At 42.2% G+C, this 16978-nt stretch overlaps 3 long non-coding RNA genes across 5 annotated transcripts; 1 reads left to right on the top strand and 2 right to left on the bottom strand.

Moving 5' to 3' along the window:
• Positions 1 to 1307: 1307 nt before the first annotated feature.
• LOC120728918 lies at positions 1308 to 12833 on the bottom strand. Of its 3 annotated transcripts, none has more exons than XR_005694817.1 (5): positions 12823 to 12833; positions 10661 to 10668; positions 1841 to 1914; positions 1639 to 1686; positions 1308 to 1504 (listed from the first exon to the last, which is right to left on the bottom strand). It is a non-coding gene; the product is annotated as an uncharacterized LOC120728918 (long non-coding RNA). The 3 variants fall into 3 exon arrangements; XR_005694818.1 differs by lacking the exons at positions 10661 to 10668; positions 12823 to 12833 and adding exons at positions 8034 to 8036; positions 10885 to 10895; XR_005694816.1 differs by lacking the exons at positions 10661 to 10668; positions 12823 to 12833 and adding an exon at positions 2026 to 2070.
• On the top strand, positions 5131 to 5921 carry LOC120728919. The gene is made up of 4 exons (XR_005694819.1): positions 5131 to 5218; positions 5331 to 5404; positions 5557 to 5605; positions 5742 to 5921. It is a non-coding gene; the product is annotated as an uncharacterized LOC120728919 (long non-coding RNA).
• A 1013-nt stretch (positions 12834 to 13846) lies between the features above and the next one.
• On the bottom strand, positions 13847 to 15518 carry LOC120728920. The gene is made up of 6 exons (XR_005694820.1): positions 15504 to 15518; positions 15364 to 15414; positions 14492 to 14612; positions 14306 to 14379; positions 14103 to 14150; positions 13847 to 13968 (listed from the first exon to the last, which is right to left on the bottom strand). It is a non-coding gene; the product is annotated as an uncharacterized LOC120728920 (long non-coding RNA).
• Between the last annotated feature and the right edge of the window lie 1460 nt (positions 15519 to 16978).

Genomic DNA, 16978 nt, shown 5'->3' on the forward strand with positions numbered 1-16978 from the left:
ACACACACACACGTAGAAAAATATTTAGTATACACATCCAGAAATGCATATACTATTATATATTGTACATATATTTATTAGTTTCAGATGTAGCCATTCTTGTATTTTGCTTGTTTACATTATTGTATTTTGCACAACTCTGTTGCTTGTGAAGCTCGCACACAAGAATTTCACTCACATGTGCTGTACCAATGTACCTGCACATGTGATGTGACAATAAAAGTGATTGATTTTGATTTGATTTATGTACAGCTACTTTCAGTAGGAAAAATTCAGGAAAAATGACAAAAGCTTTGTCCAAAAACTTGTGTGTCATGGCTGTGTGAAGGCAGGCAGGAAAGGTGGACCCAAAAGCAGGACTCACAGAGGCACAGGTGAACTCAAAACCCTCGGCTTTATTGTGGAATGCAGACTGAACAAAGAACTAACTAGACTGGAATGCAAATAAACTAGCAGGCAGGCAAACAGAACACACAGAGTGGTATGAGGACGAACAGACGTTAACGACACCACACTGACACAAAGACACACTGGGCTTAAACACACTGAAGGAGTCATCAAGGAATTAAAGACAGAAGGGGAACACAGCTGGGAGGGATAAGACCTAACGAGACAGGGGGAACAAAGCTAGAAACACTGACAAAGACAGGAACATGAACCTTCAAAGTAAAACAGGAAACAAGACACACTTTACTAGGACACGGACTCGACAGAGTAAGACAGACTAGACGCTGAACTAAACCGGCAATAATAACAAAATACAACCTGAACCTTAGTCATAATGCAAAAACATACCAGAATAACTGAAACACAGATTCATAATTCAAAAATAAACCAAAGCATAAGGAACTCAAAATGCTGGGTCGATCCGACCCAGGACCGTGACATTATGGGCCAAACTGTACAATAAAAAGGTGTTTGTGAAAAACCCAAACAAATTTTGTGTCTGCCTGATTTTCACTGATGAACTTTATTTTGCAGCTACCAAACACAACAGTGAGCAGAAAGACTAAAGAAAAAGTCAAGATTCAGTTTAGAAAAGAGAAAAACTAAAGCAAAACAAGCAACATTATGTGCTTTAAGGTGCAAATTTGAGAGGTATACCAGGGAATCAGGTACTGATTGAAGCCTTTCTTTTTCAGAAGAGCTACAGTATCCAGAGTTGTACGTAGTGAAGAAGTAGCGTTCAGCTAGCTACACTGCACTGTTGGCACAACAAGATTTTTAATCTTATTTTAAGACAGAGTCACACAAAAATAAGCACTGATTTTCAATAATCCTTTAAATAAATGACAAAAGAACCCCAGTGCAATTCAACATAGGTTTTTATTCATTGTTGGTTCATTTTCAATTCATCCTTTATGGCAGTTGTAGCTGCTGGTTAAGGAGCAGCTTATCGTATAGCAGCAAGAAGCAAAGCAAGGAGCGTTGAATTCTGCAGAAGTGCTGGATTCTGTAGAAGAGGTAGTAGCAGGGTAAGACGATTTAGGGAAGTCCCAGTATTCTGCAAGAGAATCAGTAATATATATTATTACATGTGATAATGCATTCTCTGGTGAATGACTTCTTAGAGATATGTAAATATCAGAGAGTCAAGTGTCTAATGTTCAAACCTAGAAAGACAAACATGAGACTCACCCGCTCCCTAGATGAAGAACGTGCATCGCGCTCGTGTGCTGAGTCATTCTGTTTAAAAACAAACATGCAATGAATTGTTTGGATATGATATGATAGGAGCACTGACACAGTCTCTGGTTACACAGTTACACACACAGTGCAAGATATATTCATATATTACAGATAACATCACTAGCACAGTCTACAGTCATATTACACTTACAGGATTTGCCAGAGCAAGGCTCAGCAGGCATCCAAGCAGAAACACAACCTTGATCATGGTTTTAGTGATTTCACCTGTTAACAATATTTCAGATGAGATGTGGTCAAAACCATCAGCAAAATCACCAGTCAACCAACATTATACTGAAAACACAGAAGCAATAAGAGATTGATGAGAAATGTTACCGTCAGGTCTTCACAACTTCAGCAGACTGTCTCAGAGATGTGGATGATTGTGGTAATGTTTGTACTGACAGCAGAGCTTTTTATACACAGTTGCAAGAGATGATTTAATCTCATTTGCGTAACTGTTGGGAAATTGTAATTCTTAGAAAAACGTCTCATCTTAACAAGGGTAAACACAATTGGACAACAATCAGGGACACACCTGATTAATCTTTTTGCTGCAACACAATGATGTGAGATTGACCAGGTATGAGTCACATACAAAACTAACTGTTGTTTCTATATGTTCCTTTAAGTATAATTGTCTACCCTTTAAAATGTAGGGGTAATGATCACCAAGTTGTATCTATCTATATATCTATCTACTGCTTTTTAGAAAATGTAAAGAAACTAGAAAATCATCAGGTGTTGTATTTTAACCACCGTTCAGGGGTGGGTCTGTGACCCAGCATTTTGTGTTATTTTATATTGTTGATTTCTTATGTTATTATTTGTTAAAGTCATGTGCTATTCTTAAGTAATGGTATAGTTGACTTATTGTTTGAAAATTATGCTACTACAAAATCCTGAGTTAAAACAAAAAAAGATCTCAAAAGGTGTATTTCGTGACATAGAAACAGTAGAATGAAGAAATGTATCCAAATCTACGTGGTCCTGTGTGAAAAGGTAATTACACCCTAAACCTAATAACTGGTTGTGTCACTTTTGACTCCAAGAAATTCAATCAAGCATTTGTGATAGCAGGCAATGAGTCTTTAACATCGCTGGGGGATGGGGGTCGGTGGTGATGTGTAGAGAGAGAAAAAAATCCAAACATTTTACAGAACGTGATGTTCATGTGTGATTTAAATGTGGAGGATAAAGAAAGTACTCACCTCATATCAGCCGTGGTGAGCGCCACCATACTTTTCATACACATTGACAATCTGTAGAAAATTCCTAAGTATTGTAATTACTTGTATTTGCATATTCAAGTAGTATCTGCTATAGGTATAATCACTATAATAATACTTACAGGTTGAAACTAGAGTGAGTCATAGGAAGCATCCAAGCAGAAATACCTTCAGCATGGTTCCACTTATTTGTGGAACCAATAAGTGTTGGGAAAAAAAGAAGATAATGAAGACAATAAAGATGTACTGACAGATTCAGCCAAACAAAATAAAAAAATGATCTTTTAAAATCGTTACATAGGAAATACAGTTGTGGCTGAGGTGTGGTCCCTGGTGCAGCTGCAGGGAAGGAGTGGTGCAGTGAGCTCAAGGGTCAGTACCAGGGAGGAGGGTGAGCCACAGGTGGTAGTGATTGACTGATGATGGAGTCTCTTCTATTTCTCTATATAGTGAAGCCAGAGTCGAGCGGGGAGAGAGAGAGCTCGACTGGAACAGACTGTTTTCCTCGAGTTCACAACTGTCAAGAAAACGCAATAATAGTGAGCACAATCATCGTGTGTGTCTGGTACTTTTACAACAGTCATGTGAGAAAATAAGGGCACCGCAATTAATTATCAGCTCTTTATTAAGAAATGTTCACATATCACTGTCCAATCATGTTTTCATGTATTACTGGAAAGTAAGCCGACTTAATTGCAATTAAACAAAAATAACAAAAATAAAGAAAAATTTACACATCCAAAAAAAACAAAACAGAACAAAACAAAAAAACCCCAAATTTGTATTTTAATGGAGGAAAAAGTTTAGGACACTCTACCCCCCCAATAACTAGTGTTGCCACCTTTGGCTGATATAACTTCAGTGAGACACCTTTTGTAGCCTTTACCAGCCTCTGACATCGATCAGAAGAAAGTTTGCCCCACTCCTCACACACAGTAGACTTCATGATGGATTCAATGATGGTGAGCTGGCCAGGTGGTGCCTCAGATAAGCATCCCCAACTATGATACTGCCACCATCCATGCTTAACAGTTGGTATGAAGTTCTTTTCTTGGCAAGGCTGTATTTGGTTTATGCAAAACATGTCTACTGTTCTTGTGTCCAAATAATTCCACTTTAGATTCATCTGTCCAAAGAACATTATTCCAGAGGTCATGGTGTTTGTCTACGTTTGTTCCGGGCAACTTCAGTCTGTCTTAATGTTTCTCTTAGAGAGCAAAGGTTTCCTCCTTGCACACCTCCCATGAAAGTCAAAACTTGTGTAGTCTCTTTTGATAGTAGAGTCATGCGCTTTCACATCGACAGCAGCCAGAGCCTCTTGTAGTTCCAGTGATGAACATTTTAGGCTTTTTTGATGACTTCTTTGAGCACCTTGCGGTCTGCTCTGGGGGTGAATTTGCTTGGAGGGCCAGACCTGGGCATGGTGACAGTTGTTTTGAATGTCGTCCACTTGTAAATACTTTTCCAGATGGTGGAACGGCTGATGTCAAATTCTTTTGAGATCTTTTTAAATCCCTTACCAGACTCATAGGTGGCCACAGTCTTCTTTTAGGGCGTCAGACAGTTATTAGATCTCACTATGGCGTTCACCTCAACACTTCAAAAGTGAGGAGCATACCAAACTAAATCTGAGGTTTCAATAGGACAAGACTCCTTTATAATGCTGGGTAACGATGTACTGATCCTGTGCACCTGACGTGATACACCTGTGTGTGATTTTAACCATTTTAAATAATAATAATAGAACTTAACAGAATAAAAGAAAACTCACCTATCCCATTACTAAAGAATAGCACATGAATTTAACATATTATTAATATAAGAAATCAACTATAAAATAACACAAAATGCTGGGTCACAGACCCACCCCCGGAACAGTGGTAATATACAACACCTGATTATTTTCTAGTTTCTTTACATTTTCTAAAAAGCCAGTAGATAGATATATAGATAGATACAAACCTGGTGACCATTACCCATACATTTTAAAGGGTAGACAATTATACTTAAAGGAACATACACAAACAACAGTTAGTTTTGTATGTGACTCATACCTGGTCAATCTCACATCACTGTGTTGCAGCAAAAAGATTAATCAGGTGTGTCCCTGATTGTTGCCCAATTGTGTTTACCCTTGTTAAAGATGAGAATGTTTTCTAAGAGTTACAGTTTCCCAACAGTTACGCAAATGAGATTAAATCATCTCTTGCAACTGTGTATAAAAGCTCTTCTGTCAGTACAGCATTACCACAATCATCCACATCTCTGAGACAGTCTGCTGAAGTTGTGAAGACCTGACGGTAAACATTTCTAATCAATCTCTTATTGCTTCTGTGTTTCAGTATAATGTTGGTTGAATGGTGATTGTGCTGATGGTTTTGACCACATCTCATCTTGAAATATTGTTAACAGGTGAAATCACTAAAACCATGATCAAGGTTGTGTTTCTGCTTGGATGCCTGCTGAGCCTTGCTCTGGCAAATCCTGTAAGTGTAATATGACTGTAGACTGTGCTAGTGATGTATCTGTAATATATGAATATATCTTGCACTGTGTGTAACTGTGTAACCAGAGACTGTATCAGTGCTCCTATCTTGTCATATCCAAACAATTCATTTGCATGTTTGTTTTTAAACAGAATGACTCAGCACAACGAGCGCGATGCACGTTCTTCATCTAGGGAGCGGGTGAGTCTCATGTTTGTCTTTCTAGGTTTGAACATTAGACACACTTGACTCTCTGATATTTACATATCTCTAAGAAGTTATTCACCAGAGAATGCATTATCACATGTAATAATATATATTACTGATTCTCTTGCAGAATACTGGGACTTCCCTAAATCGTCTTACCCTGCTACTACCCTCTTCTACAGAATCCAGCACTTCTGCAGAATTCAACGCTCCTTGCTTTGCTTCTTGCTGCTATACGATAAGCTGCTCCTTAACCAGCAGCTACAACTGCCATAAAGGATGAATTGAAAATGAACAAACAATGAATAAAACCTATGTTAAATTGCACTGGGATTTTTTTGGTTTATTTACGTACTTATTTCTGAGTGACTCTGTCTTAAAAAAAGTAAAAAAAACCAAAACAAAACAGATTATTCTAGTCAATATAAACAACATCTCCTTGTTCATGCAGTTTCTCCCAAATCAACCCCCCCCCCCCCCACACACACACACACACACTTTTGTCTGATCATTACCCCAATAACATGAGGGAGACCTACCTGGAGCCAAGTGTCGTTCCACCCACTTGACCTCCGTCAGACTCTCGGCCAGGTTCCCATAGCACTCCTTTTATTGTGGTTACATGAATATGCATAGGTTCATTAACATATGACGTTTCATACACACAAAGAGTACCTTGCCTGTGTGTGTGTGTGTGTGTGTGTGTGTGTGTGTGTGTGTGTGTGTGTGTGTGTGTGTGTGGTGTGTGGGTCAGAGTGTGACCCCATGAAGGCTCCCCAAAGTCTAGTGGTCTAGTGCCAGGAGTCTAGTGGTCCATCTAAACAAAAGGCTCTTACACTCAAACAGATATACGTGTGTTTGCTATACCATATATCAGCAAGAGAAGATACGACCTCTCCTAGGAGGTGTGTGATCTTTGCCAGAACACTCTGTAGAGGAGTGAACACACCTCCCTCCTTCATGCTACACAGAGTTGTTACAGACCTCCTAGGATGAGACATTCTTTCAATCTACAAATGATTATATACACTTCTAAGCATATGAGTAAATATTTCTAAGCATAAATGACAATGGAACAATACAAAATCTAACAGTGCACCCTAAAGCTGATACAGTGGTCCCTCATTTATCGTGGGAGTTACGTTCTAAAAATAACCTGCGATAGCTGAAATCCCTGAAGTAGCCAACTGTATTCTCTTTTTTTTTTTTTACAATTATTATAGCTGTTTTAAGGCTGTAAAACCCTTCACTACACACTATACACTTTTCTCAGACAAGCATGAACATCTTTACACTTTTTCTCTCTTGTTAAACACTCAAAGTTCAAACCTTTGTAGAAAAATAAGTCTAGTATTCCAGAATGAAATCAAGGCTAAAAAAACTGTTTTTCAGGTCTACAACATGGGAATAGAGCAGCCTGCAAGAGAAGTCAACATTAATGCATCAATGGTACGGAAGTAGAGGAAGCAAGAAGAATGAGTTGTGTAAAGTTTGACTTTTCTGACTGCTTTGTTTCGCTTAATGCGCCTTATAATCTGGAAAATACGGTAACTTCTACTTTCCGTTAGCATGTCCAGAAGTCCCAACTTTTTGTGCGATTGTTAGCAGCCTCCTCTGCCTTTTGGGTGCTACCCGCAGGGTGCCTTGACGGTGCAAAACGTTTCATCAACATTGTTGTGTTTGTTGGGGAGAAAACTTACAAACATACAGTACAGCATTTTAGAGTCACACTGCTAGCGATCGAAGATGTTTGTAAAATTTGACAAGCTTGAACAAATTCTGTACTGTACAGGAAACCCGGCACAAGATTGGACGCAGAACACAATGCGCTGTGCAAACAAAACGAAAACAAACCATGTAAAAATTGCACCAAAAAAACATTTGCGAAACAGCGAGGCCGCGAAAGGTGAACCACATTATAGCAAGGGACCCGCTTGTAACTCGTATGCTGCAGAAGAAATTGTACCTTACTAATTTGAAGATCATCGTTCAGCCTGGAAAGCCAGTTTGCATCTGTATAAAAAAACGGCTATATAATAATCAGAATCAGAAGCGTGTTTATTGGCCAAGTATATGTGCAGACACATACAAGGAATTTGGTTCCGGTAGATGGTGGCTCTCAAGCACAGCAATGTAAATCACACACACACACACACACACGTGTCTATATATACACACATTACACATACATACACATACACACACAACACTGTGTAAACCAACTATAAATAAACTAATCTAAACTTATATACATAAAATACAGAAATGAATGAGGTGGAATGAATATTACAGAATGTACATAAGGTGCAGTTGCAGTCTGGCAGTGGGAGCAGTGTGACAGGTCAACTGTTTAGAAGGGAGATGGCGAGGGGAAAGAAACTGTTCCTATGTCGGGGTGGTCCTGGTCTGCAGGCTTCTGTACCGTCTGCCAGAGGGCAACAGATCAAAAAAGTCTGTGACCAGGGTGTGAGGGGTCTGCGATGATTTTTCCTGCCCGTTTCCTGGTTCTTGAGAGGTACAGATCCTGGATGGAGGGCAGGGGGGTGCCGATGATCCTTTCTGCTGCCCGTACAGTCCGCTGCAGTCTGCTCCTGTCCTGTTTAGTGGCTGCACCATACCAGACTGTGATGGAGGAGCACAGGACAGACTCAATGACCGCAGTGTAGAACTGGATCAGCAGCTCCTGTGGAAGACTGTACTTCCCCAGTTGTCTCAGGAAGTGCATCCTCTGCTGGGTCTTTTTGAGGATGGAGTTGATGTTGGTCGCCACTTCAGGTCCTGGGAGATGGTGGTACCCCAGGAACTTGAAGGTCTTCACAGTCGGCACAGGGCTGTCTGATATGGTGAGGGGGAGCAGAGTTGAGGGATGTCTCCTGAAGTCCAACTGTCATCTCTACAGTTTTAAGAGTGTTCGCTCCAGATGGTGCTGACTGCACCAGAGTACCAGTCGCCTCAACTTCCTGCTGGTATGCAGACTCATCACCATCCTGAATGAGGCCAATGACAGTGGTATCATCTGCAAAACTTTAGGAGTTTAACAGTCGAGTTTCTTGGAGGTTGCAGTCGTTAGTGTAGAGGGAGAACAGTAGTGGTGAGAGGACACATCCTTGAGGGGGCACCAATACTGAGGGACCGAGTTTAAGAGGGTGATCTCCCCCAGCCTCACTTGTTGCTTTCTATCTGTCAGGAAGCTGGTGATCCATTGACAGGTAGCTGGTGACAACGCTGAGCTGGGAGAGTTTGGAGGAGAGAAGTTCAGGCCCAATGGTGTTAAAAGCCGAACTAAAGTCCACAAACAGGACCCTGGCATAAGTTCCCGGGCGGTCGAGGTGTTGCAGGATGTAATGCAGCCCCATGTTTACTGCATCATCCACCGACCTGTTTGCCCGGTAGGCAAACTGCAGAGGGTGCAGCTGGTGGCCTGTAATGTCTTTCAGATGGGCTAACACCAGTCGTTCGAAGGATTTCATGACCACAGACGTCAAGGCGACAGGTCTGTAGTCATTCAGTCCTGTGATGGTGGGTTTTAGTCCTGTGATGGTGGTACTAGAGAACATCTTACTATTCATCACTGATTGATGGAAATAAGAACAACAACTAGGTTTCTCTATAACACTCCAGCCAGACTGAGAAAACCCGGGGCTCTGTTGAGCCAACAGTCGTTTAACGTCAACTAGTGATGACTTTGTGAATTTCTTCACGTGTAAAATTTTAAACATGAAGAAAAAATTGCCCATATCATCGCACAGAGTGTAACATTGGCGCTAAAGATGGCGCCGAGTATGGCAGCCTTGTCGCAGCTCCCCCAACAACAGGCTTTTTTCTGTGTTTAATTTTACTTTTCCTTCATTTTTTCGCGAGTAGCACTGTCTCCTTGTGTACGACCGACAAACCTTACTGGACATAAAAGACTGTCCTTTCTTATAACTTTTCCGGAGTTCAAGTTTTGCAACACGGATGCCTCCGTTTGCAGACCCCCCATTCATCTCACCTGAGACGCCTTTGTTCTCTGGCCCTGGAGGCCGCAAACGCCGACGCAGAGGGAGAAGATCTGGCGTTCTGGTTCGACTGAGACGGCGCACTTACAGACCACCGTTACCCCAGTTTTATTACTGGCTAATAGTGCAGTCTCTGGAGAACATGCGGTGCGAGCTTCGGGCACGGATCTCATTCCAGCGAGAGATGCGGGACTGCTGCGTGATCTGCCTCACAGAAACCTGGCTATCGGACAAGGTACCGGACTCCGCAATACAACTAGCCGGGGTTCTCGTGCATCGCGCGGACAGGTCACAGGATCTTACTGGGAAAAGCAGAGGCGGTGGTGTGTGTTTCATGATCACACAGCTGGTGTGATTATGCGAACGTGCACCCGGTCAAATCCTTCTGCTCACCGGACCTGGAGTACCTGATGATTAAGTGGCCGCCATTCTGCTACCGAGGGAATTTACAGCAGTGATTATTACAGCTGTTTACATTCCCCCACAAGCCGACACTGACCGAGCACTCAGGGAACTGTACAGCGCGATCAGCAGCGAGGAAACCGCACACCCAGAGGCAGCGTTTATCACAGCGGAGACTTTAATAAGGGAACCTGAAGAAAGTCTCACCACCCAAACTCCACCAACACATCCATTTTAAACACCCGTGGAGATTGGCTACTCGACCACTGCTTACAACCTCTTTCCGGGATGCGTACAAAGCCCTCCCCCGCGCCCCATTCGGCCAATCAGATCACCGCTCCATCCTGCTCCTGCCCGCCTACAGGCAGAAGCTGAAACAGGAAGCTCCAACCCGGAGGGCGGTGCACTGTTGGACGGACCAATCGGAGTCTGCGCTGCGGGACTGTTTTGATCACGCGGACTGGGAAATGTTTCACGTGGCTGCTAGGGACAGTTGATGAATACACAGACTCAGTCTGCGGATTTATCAGGAAATGCGTGGAAGATGTCGTCCCATCCAGAACAGTTAAATCCTTCCCAAATCAAAAACCCTGGATTACGGAGATGTTCGCCCTTGGCGGCACAGAGCACCGCCTTTGCCTCCGCGAACACATCGGACTACAAACACGCACATTACCAACTCCGGAAGACGATCAAAGCAGCCAAATGTGAGTACAAGGGACAGGTGGAGCAACAGTTTGACAACCCTCGGAGTATGTGGCAGGGACTAAACACGATCACAGACTTTAGAGGGAAAACCAGCACACCGCAGACCACGGCCTCTCTGTGTGAGGATCTAAACGTATTCTACGCTAGATTCGACACAGCGAACACCAGAGACCGGACAGTGTGCGCACCGCGGATGACGTCAGTGCGCACACTGTGTCTGAGGAGGATGTGCGGAGGTGCTTCAGGAAGGTGAACGCACGCAAAGCTACTGGTCCGGACGGGATTCCCGGCCCCGTCCTCAAGTCATGCGCGGCTCAGCTGGCTGGAGTGTTCACGCACATCTTCAACCTTTCCCTCTCTCTGTCTGTAGTCCCAGCCTGCTTCAAAATGGCCACCATCGTCCCTGTACCCAAATCCTCCACCATCTCCTCATTGAACGACTGGCGACCTGTAGCCCTGACCCCCATCGTAAGCAAATGCTTCGAGAAGCTGGTCAGGGACTTCATCTGCTCTGCACTACCCGACTCACTGGACCTCTACAGTTTCGCATACCGCCACAACAGGTCCACTGATGATGCCATAGCCCTGACACTACATACTGCCCTGTCACACCTGGAGAAGAGAGACACGTATGTGAGAATGCTGTTTGTAGATTACAGCTCAGCATTCAATACCATCATTCCCTCGAAGCTGGACAGGAAACTGCAGGATCTAGGACTGATTAGCTCCCTCTGCAGCTGGATCCTTAGCTTCCTGTCTGACAGACGCCAAGTGGTCAGACTGGGCAGCATCACCTCATCCCCCAGTCACACTGGAACACTGGTGCTCACAGGGGTGTGTACTGAGCCTCTCCTGTACTCACTCTACACCTACGACTGCACGGCCACTAACAACTCCAACATCATTGTGAAGTTTGCGGACGACACTACAGTGGTGGGTCTTATCACCAACGGTGATGAGACAGCTTACAGGGAGGAGGTCAGCGCCCTTACCCACTGGTGTCAAGACAACCATCTCACCCTCAACGTCGCAAGACAAAGGAGTTGAATATGGACTTCCGGAGGTTCAGAGAGTACACACCCCCATCACCATCAGCGGCGCTGCTGGTGGAGAGAGTGAGCAGCTTCCGTTCCTTGGTTGTACATCTGGCTGAGGATCTTTACGGTGTCAGTACACACAAACAAACAGTGAAAAAGGCGCAGCAGCGCCTCTTCTTTCTCAGGAGACTGAAAAGATTCGGCATGAGCCCCCGCATCCTCAGGACCTTCTATCACTGTGCCATTGAGAGCATCCTCACTGGATGCATCACCACCTGGTATGGCAACAGCACCGCCTACAACCGCAAAGCTCTCCAGCGAGTAGTGCGGTGCTCTGAACGGATAATTGGAGGTGAGCTTCCCTCCCTCCAAGACATCTACAGGAAGCGGTGCCTGCGGAAAGTGGGGAGGATCATCAAGGACTCCAGTCACCCCAGCCATAAACTGTTCAGACTACTTCCATCAGGAAGGAGGTTCTGCAGCATCCGGTCCCGTACCAGCAGACTGAGAGACAGCTTTTTCCATCAGGCCATCAGACTGCTGAACACTTCATAGACACCTCAGCTTCACTACTGGAACTTTAACATTATGCACTCCATACTGTACAGTAACGCCACTGTTTTGCACATGTCTCACTCTGTATATTTTATTTTATATATTTTATTTATTGTTTACTCTATTAAATTTGTAAAATATGTGTACACACAACACACCGTAGAAAAATATTTAGTATACACATCCAGAAATGCATATACTATTATATATTGTACATATATTTATTAGTTTCAGATGTAGCCATTCTTGTATTTTGCTTGTTTACATTATTGTATTTTGCACAACTCTGTTGCTTGTGAAGCTCGCACACAAGAATTTCACTCACTGTGCTGTACCAATGTACCTGCACATGTGATGTGACAATAAAAGTGATTTGATTTGATTTGATTTATGTACAGCTACTTTCAGTAGGAAAAATTCAGGAAAAATGACAAAAGCTTTGTCCAAAAACTTGTGGTGTCATGGCTGTGTGAAGGCAGGCAGGAAAGGTGGACCCAAAAGCAGGACTCACAGAGCACAGGTGAACTCAAAACCCCTCGCTTTATTGTGGGAATGCAGACTGAACAAAGAACTAACTAGACTGGAATGCAAATAAACTAGCAGGCAGGCAAACAAACACACAGAGTGGTATGAGGACGAACAGACGTTAACGACACCACACTGACACAAAGACACACTGGGCTTAACACACTGAAGGAGTCATTCAAGGTAATTAAAGACAGAAGGGGAACACAGCTGGGAGGGATAAGACCTAACGAGACAGGGGGAACAAAGCTAGAAACACTGACGGAAAAGACAGGAACATGAACCTTCAAAGTAAAACAGGAAAACGGACACACTTTACTAGGACACGGGACTCGACAGAGTAAGACAGACTAGACGCTGAACTAAACCGGCAATAATAACAAAATACAACCTGAACCTTAGTCATAATGCAAAAACATACCAGAATAACTGAAACACAGATTCATAATTCAAAAATAAACCAAAGCATAAGGAACTCAAAATGCTGGGTCGATTCCGACCCAGGACCGTTGACATTATGGGCCAAACTGTACAATAAAAAGGTGTTTGTGAAAAACCCCAAAACAAATTTGTGTCTGCCTGATTTTCACTGATGAACTTTATTTTGCAGCTACCAAACACAACAGTGAGCAGAAAGACTAAAGAAAAAGTCAAGATTCAGTTTAGAAAAGAGAAAAACTAAAGCAAAACAAGCAACATTATGTGCTTTAAGGTGCAAATTTGAGAGGTATACCAGGGAATCAGGTACTGATTGAAGCCTTTCTTTTTCAGAAGAGCTACAGTATCCAGAGTTGTACGTAGTGAAGAAGTAGCGTTCAGCTAGCTACACTGCACTGTTGGCACAACAAGATTTTTAATCTTATTTTAAGACAGAGTCACACAAAAATAAGCACTGATTTTCAATAATCCTTTAAATAAATGACAAAAGAACCCCAGTGCAATTCAACATAGGTTTTTATTCATTGTTGGTTCATTTTCAATTCATCCTTTATGGCAGTTGTAGCTGCTGGTAAGGAGCAGCTTATCGTATAGCAGCAAGAAGCAAAGCAAGGAGCGTTGAATTCTGCAGAAGTGCTGGATTCTGTAGAAGAGGTAGTAGCAGGGTAAGACGATTTAGGGAAGTCCCAGTATTCTGCAAGAGAATCAGTAATATATATTATTACATGTGATAATGCATTCTCTGGTGAATGACTTCTTAGAGATATGTAAATATCAGAGAGTCAAGTGTCTAATGTTCAAACCTAGAAAGACAAACATGAGACTCACCCGCTCCCTAGATGAAGAACGTGCATCGCGCTCGTGTGCTGAGTCATTCTGTTTAAAAACAAACATGCAAATGAATTGTTTGGATATGATATGATAGGAGCACTGACACAGTCTCTGGTTACACAGTTACACACACAGTGCAAGATATATTCATATATTACAGATAACATCACTAGCACAGTCTACAGTCATATTACACTTACAGGATTTGCCAGAGCAAGGCTCAGCAGGCATCCAAGCAGAAACACAACCTTGATCATGGTTTTAGTGATTTCACCTGTTAACAATATTTCAGATGAGATGTGGTCAAAACCATCATGCAAAATCACCAGTCAACCAACATTATACTGAAAACACAGAAGCAATAAGAGATTGATGAGAAATGTTACCGTCAGGTCTTCACAACTTCAGCAGACTGTCTCAGAGATGTGGATGATTGTGGTAATGTTGTACTGACAGCAGAGCTTTTTATACACAGTTGCAAGAGATGATTTAATCTCATTTGCGTAACTGTTGGGAAATTGTAATTCTTAGAAAAACGTCTCATCTTAACAAGGGTAAACACAATTGGACAACAATCAGGGACACACCTGATTAATCTTTTTGCTGCAACACAATGATGTGAGATTGACCAGGTATGAGTCACATACAAAACTAACTGTTGTTTCTATATGTTCCTTTAAGTATAATTGTCTACCCTTTAAAATGTAGGGGTAATGATCACCAAGTTGTATCTATCTATATATCTATCTACTGGCTTTTTAGAAAATGTAAAGAAACTAGAAAATCATCAGGTGTTGTATTTTACCACCGTTCAGGGGTGGGTCTGTGACCCAGCATTTTGTGTTATTTTATATTGTTGATTTCTTATGTTATTATTTTGTTAAAGTCATGTGCTATTCTTAAGTAATGGTATAGTTGACTTATTGTTTGAAAATTATGCTACTACATCCTGAGTTAAAACAAAAAAAGATCTCAAAAGGTGTATTTCATGACATAGAAACAGTAGAATGAAGAAATGTATCCAAATCTACGTGGTCCTGTGTGAAAAGGTAATTACACCCTAAACCTAATAACTGGTTGTGTCACTTTTGACTCCAAGAAATTCAATCAAGCATTTGTGATAGCAGGCAATGAGTCTTTAACATCGCTGGGGGATGGGGGTCGGTGGTGATGTGTAGAGAGAGAAAAAAATCCAAACATTTTACAGAACGTGATGTTCATGTGTGATTTAAATGTGGAGGATAAAGAAAGTACTCACCTCATATCAGCCGTGGTGAGCGCCACCATACTTTTCATACACATTGACAATCTGTAGAAAATTCCTAAGTATTGTATTACTTGTATTTGCATATTCAAGTAGTATCTGCTATAGGTATAATCACTTATAATAATACTTACAGGTTGAACTAGAGTGAGGCATAGGAAGCATCCAAGCAGAAATACCTTCAGCATGGTTCCACTTATTGTGGAACCAATAAGTGTTGGGAAAAAAAGAAGATAATGAAGACAATAAAGATGTACTGACAGATTCAGCCAAACAAATAAAAAAATGATCTTTTAAAATCGTTACATAGGAAATACAGTTGTGGCTGAGGTGTGGTCCCTGGTGCAGCTGCAGGGGAAGGAGTGGTGCAGTGAGCTCAAGGGGTCAGTACCGGGAGGAGGGTGAGCCACAGGTGGTAGTGATTGACTGATGATGGAGTCTCTTTCTATTTCTCTATATAGTGAAGCCAGAGTTGAGCGGGGAGAGAGAGAGCTCGACTGGAACAGACTGTTTTCCTCGAGTTCACAACTGTCAAGAAAACGCAATAATAGTGAGCACAATCATCGTGTGTGTCTGGTACTTTTACAACAGTCATGTGAGAAAATAAGGGCACCGCAATTAATTATCAGCTCTTTATTAAGAAATGTTCACATATCACTGTCCAATCATGTTTTCATGTATTACTGGAAAAGTAAGCGACTTAATTGCAATTAAACAAAAATAACAAAAATAAAGAAAAATTTACACATCCAAAAAAAACAAAACAGAACAAACAAAAAAACCCCAAAATTTGTATTTTAATGGAGGAAAAAGTTAGGACACTCTACCCCCCCAATAACTAGTGTTGCCACCTTTGGCTGATATAACTTCAGTGAGACACCTTTTGTAGCCTTTTACCAGCCTCTGACATCGATCAGAAGAAAGTTTGCCCCACTCCTCACACACAGTAGACTTCATGATGGATTCAATGATGGTGAGCTGGCCAGGTGGTGCCTCAGATAAGCATCCCCAAACTATGATACTGCCACCTCCATGCTTCACAGTTGGTATGAAGTTCTTTTCTTGCAAGGCTGTATTTGGTTTATGCCAAACATGTCTACTGTTCTTGTGTCCAAATAATTCCACTTTAGATTCATCTGTCCAAAGAACATTATTCCAGAGGTCATGGTGTTTGTCTACGTTTGTCCGGGCAAACTTCAGTCTGGTCTTAATGTTTCTCTTAGAGAGCAAAGGTTTCCTCCTTGCACACCTCCCATGAAAGTCAAACTTGTGTAGTCTCTTTCTGATAGTAGAGTCATGCGCTTTCACATCGACAGCAGCCAGAGCCTCCTGTAGTTCCAGTGATGACATTTTAGGCTTTTTGATGACTTCTTTGAGCACCTTGCGGTCTGCTCTGGGGGTGAATTTGCTTGGAGGGCCAGACCTGGGCATGGTGACAGTTGTTTTGAATGTCGTCCACTTGTAAATACTTTTCCAGATGGTGGAACGGCTGATGTCAAATTCTTTTGAGATCTTTTTAAATCCCTTACCAGACTCATAGGTGGCCACAGTCTTCTTTCTTAGGGCGTCAGACAGTTATTAGATCTCACTATGGCGTTCACCTCAACAC

The sequence above is a fragment of the Simochromis diagramma genome, unplaced genomic scaffold, assembly GCF_900408965.1.
Source record: "Simochromis diagramma unplaced genomic scaffold, fSimDia1.1 OVJJ01000302.1, whole genome shotgun sequence".
Lineage (NCBI taxonomy): Eukaryota > Metazoa > Chordata > Actinopteri > Cichliformes > Cichlidae > Simochromis > Simochromis diagramma.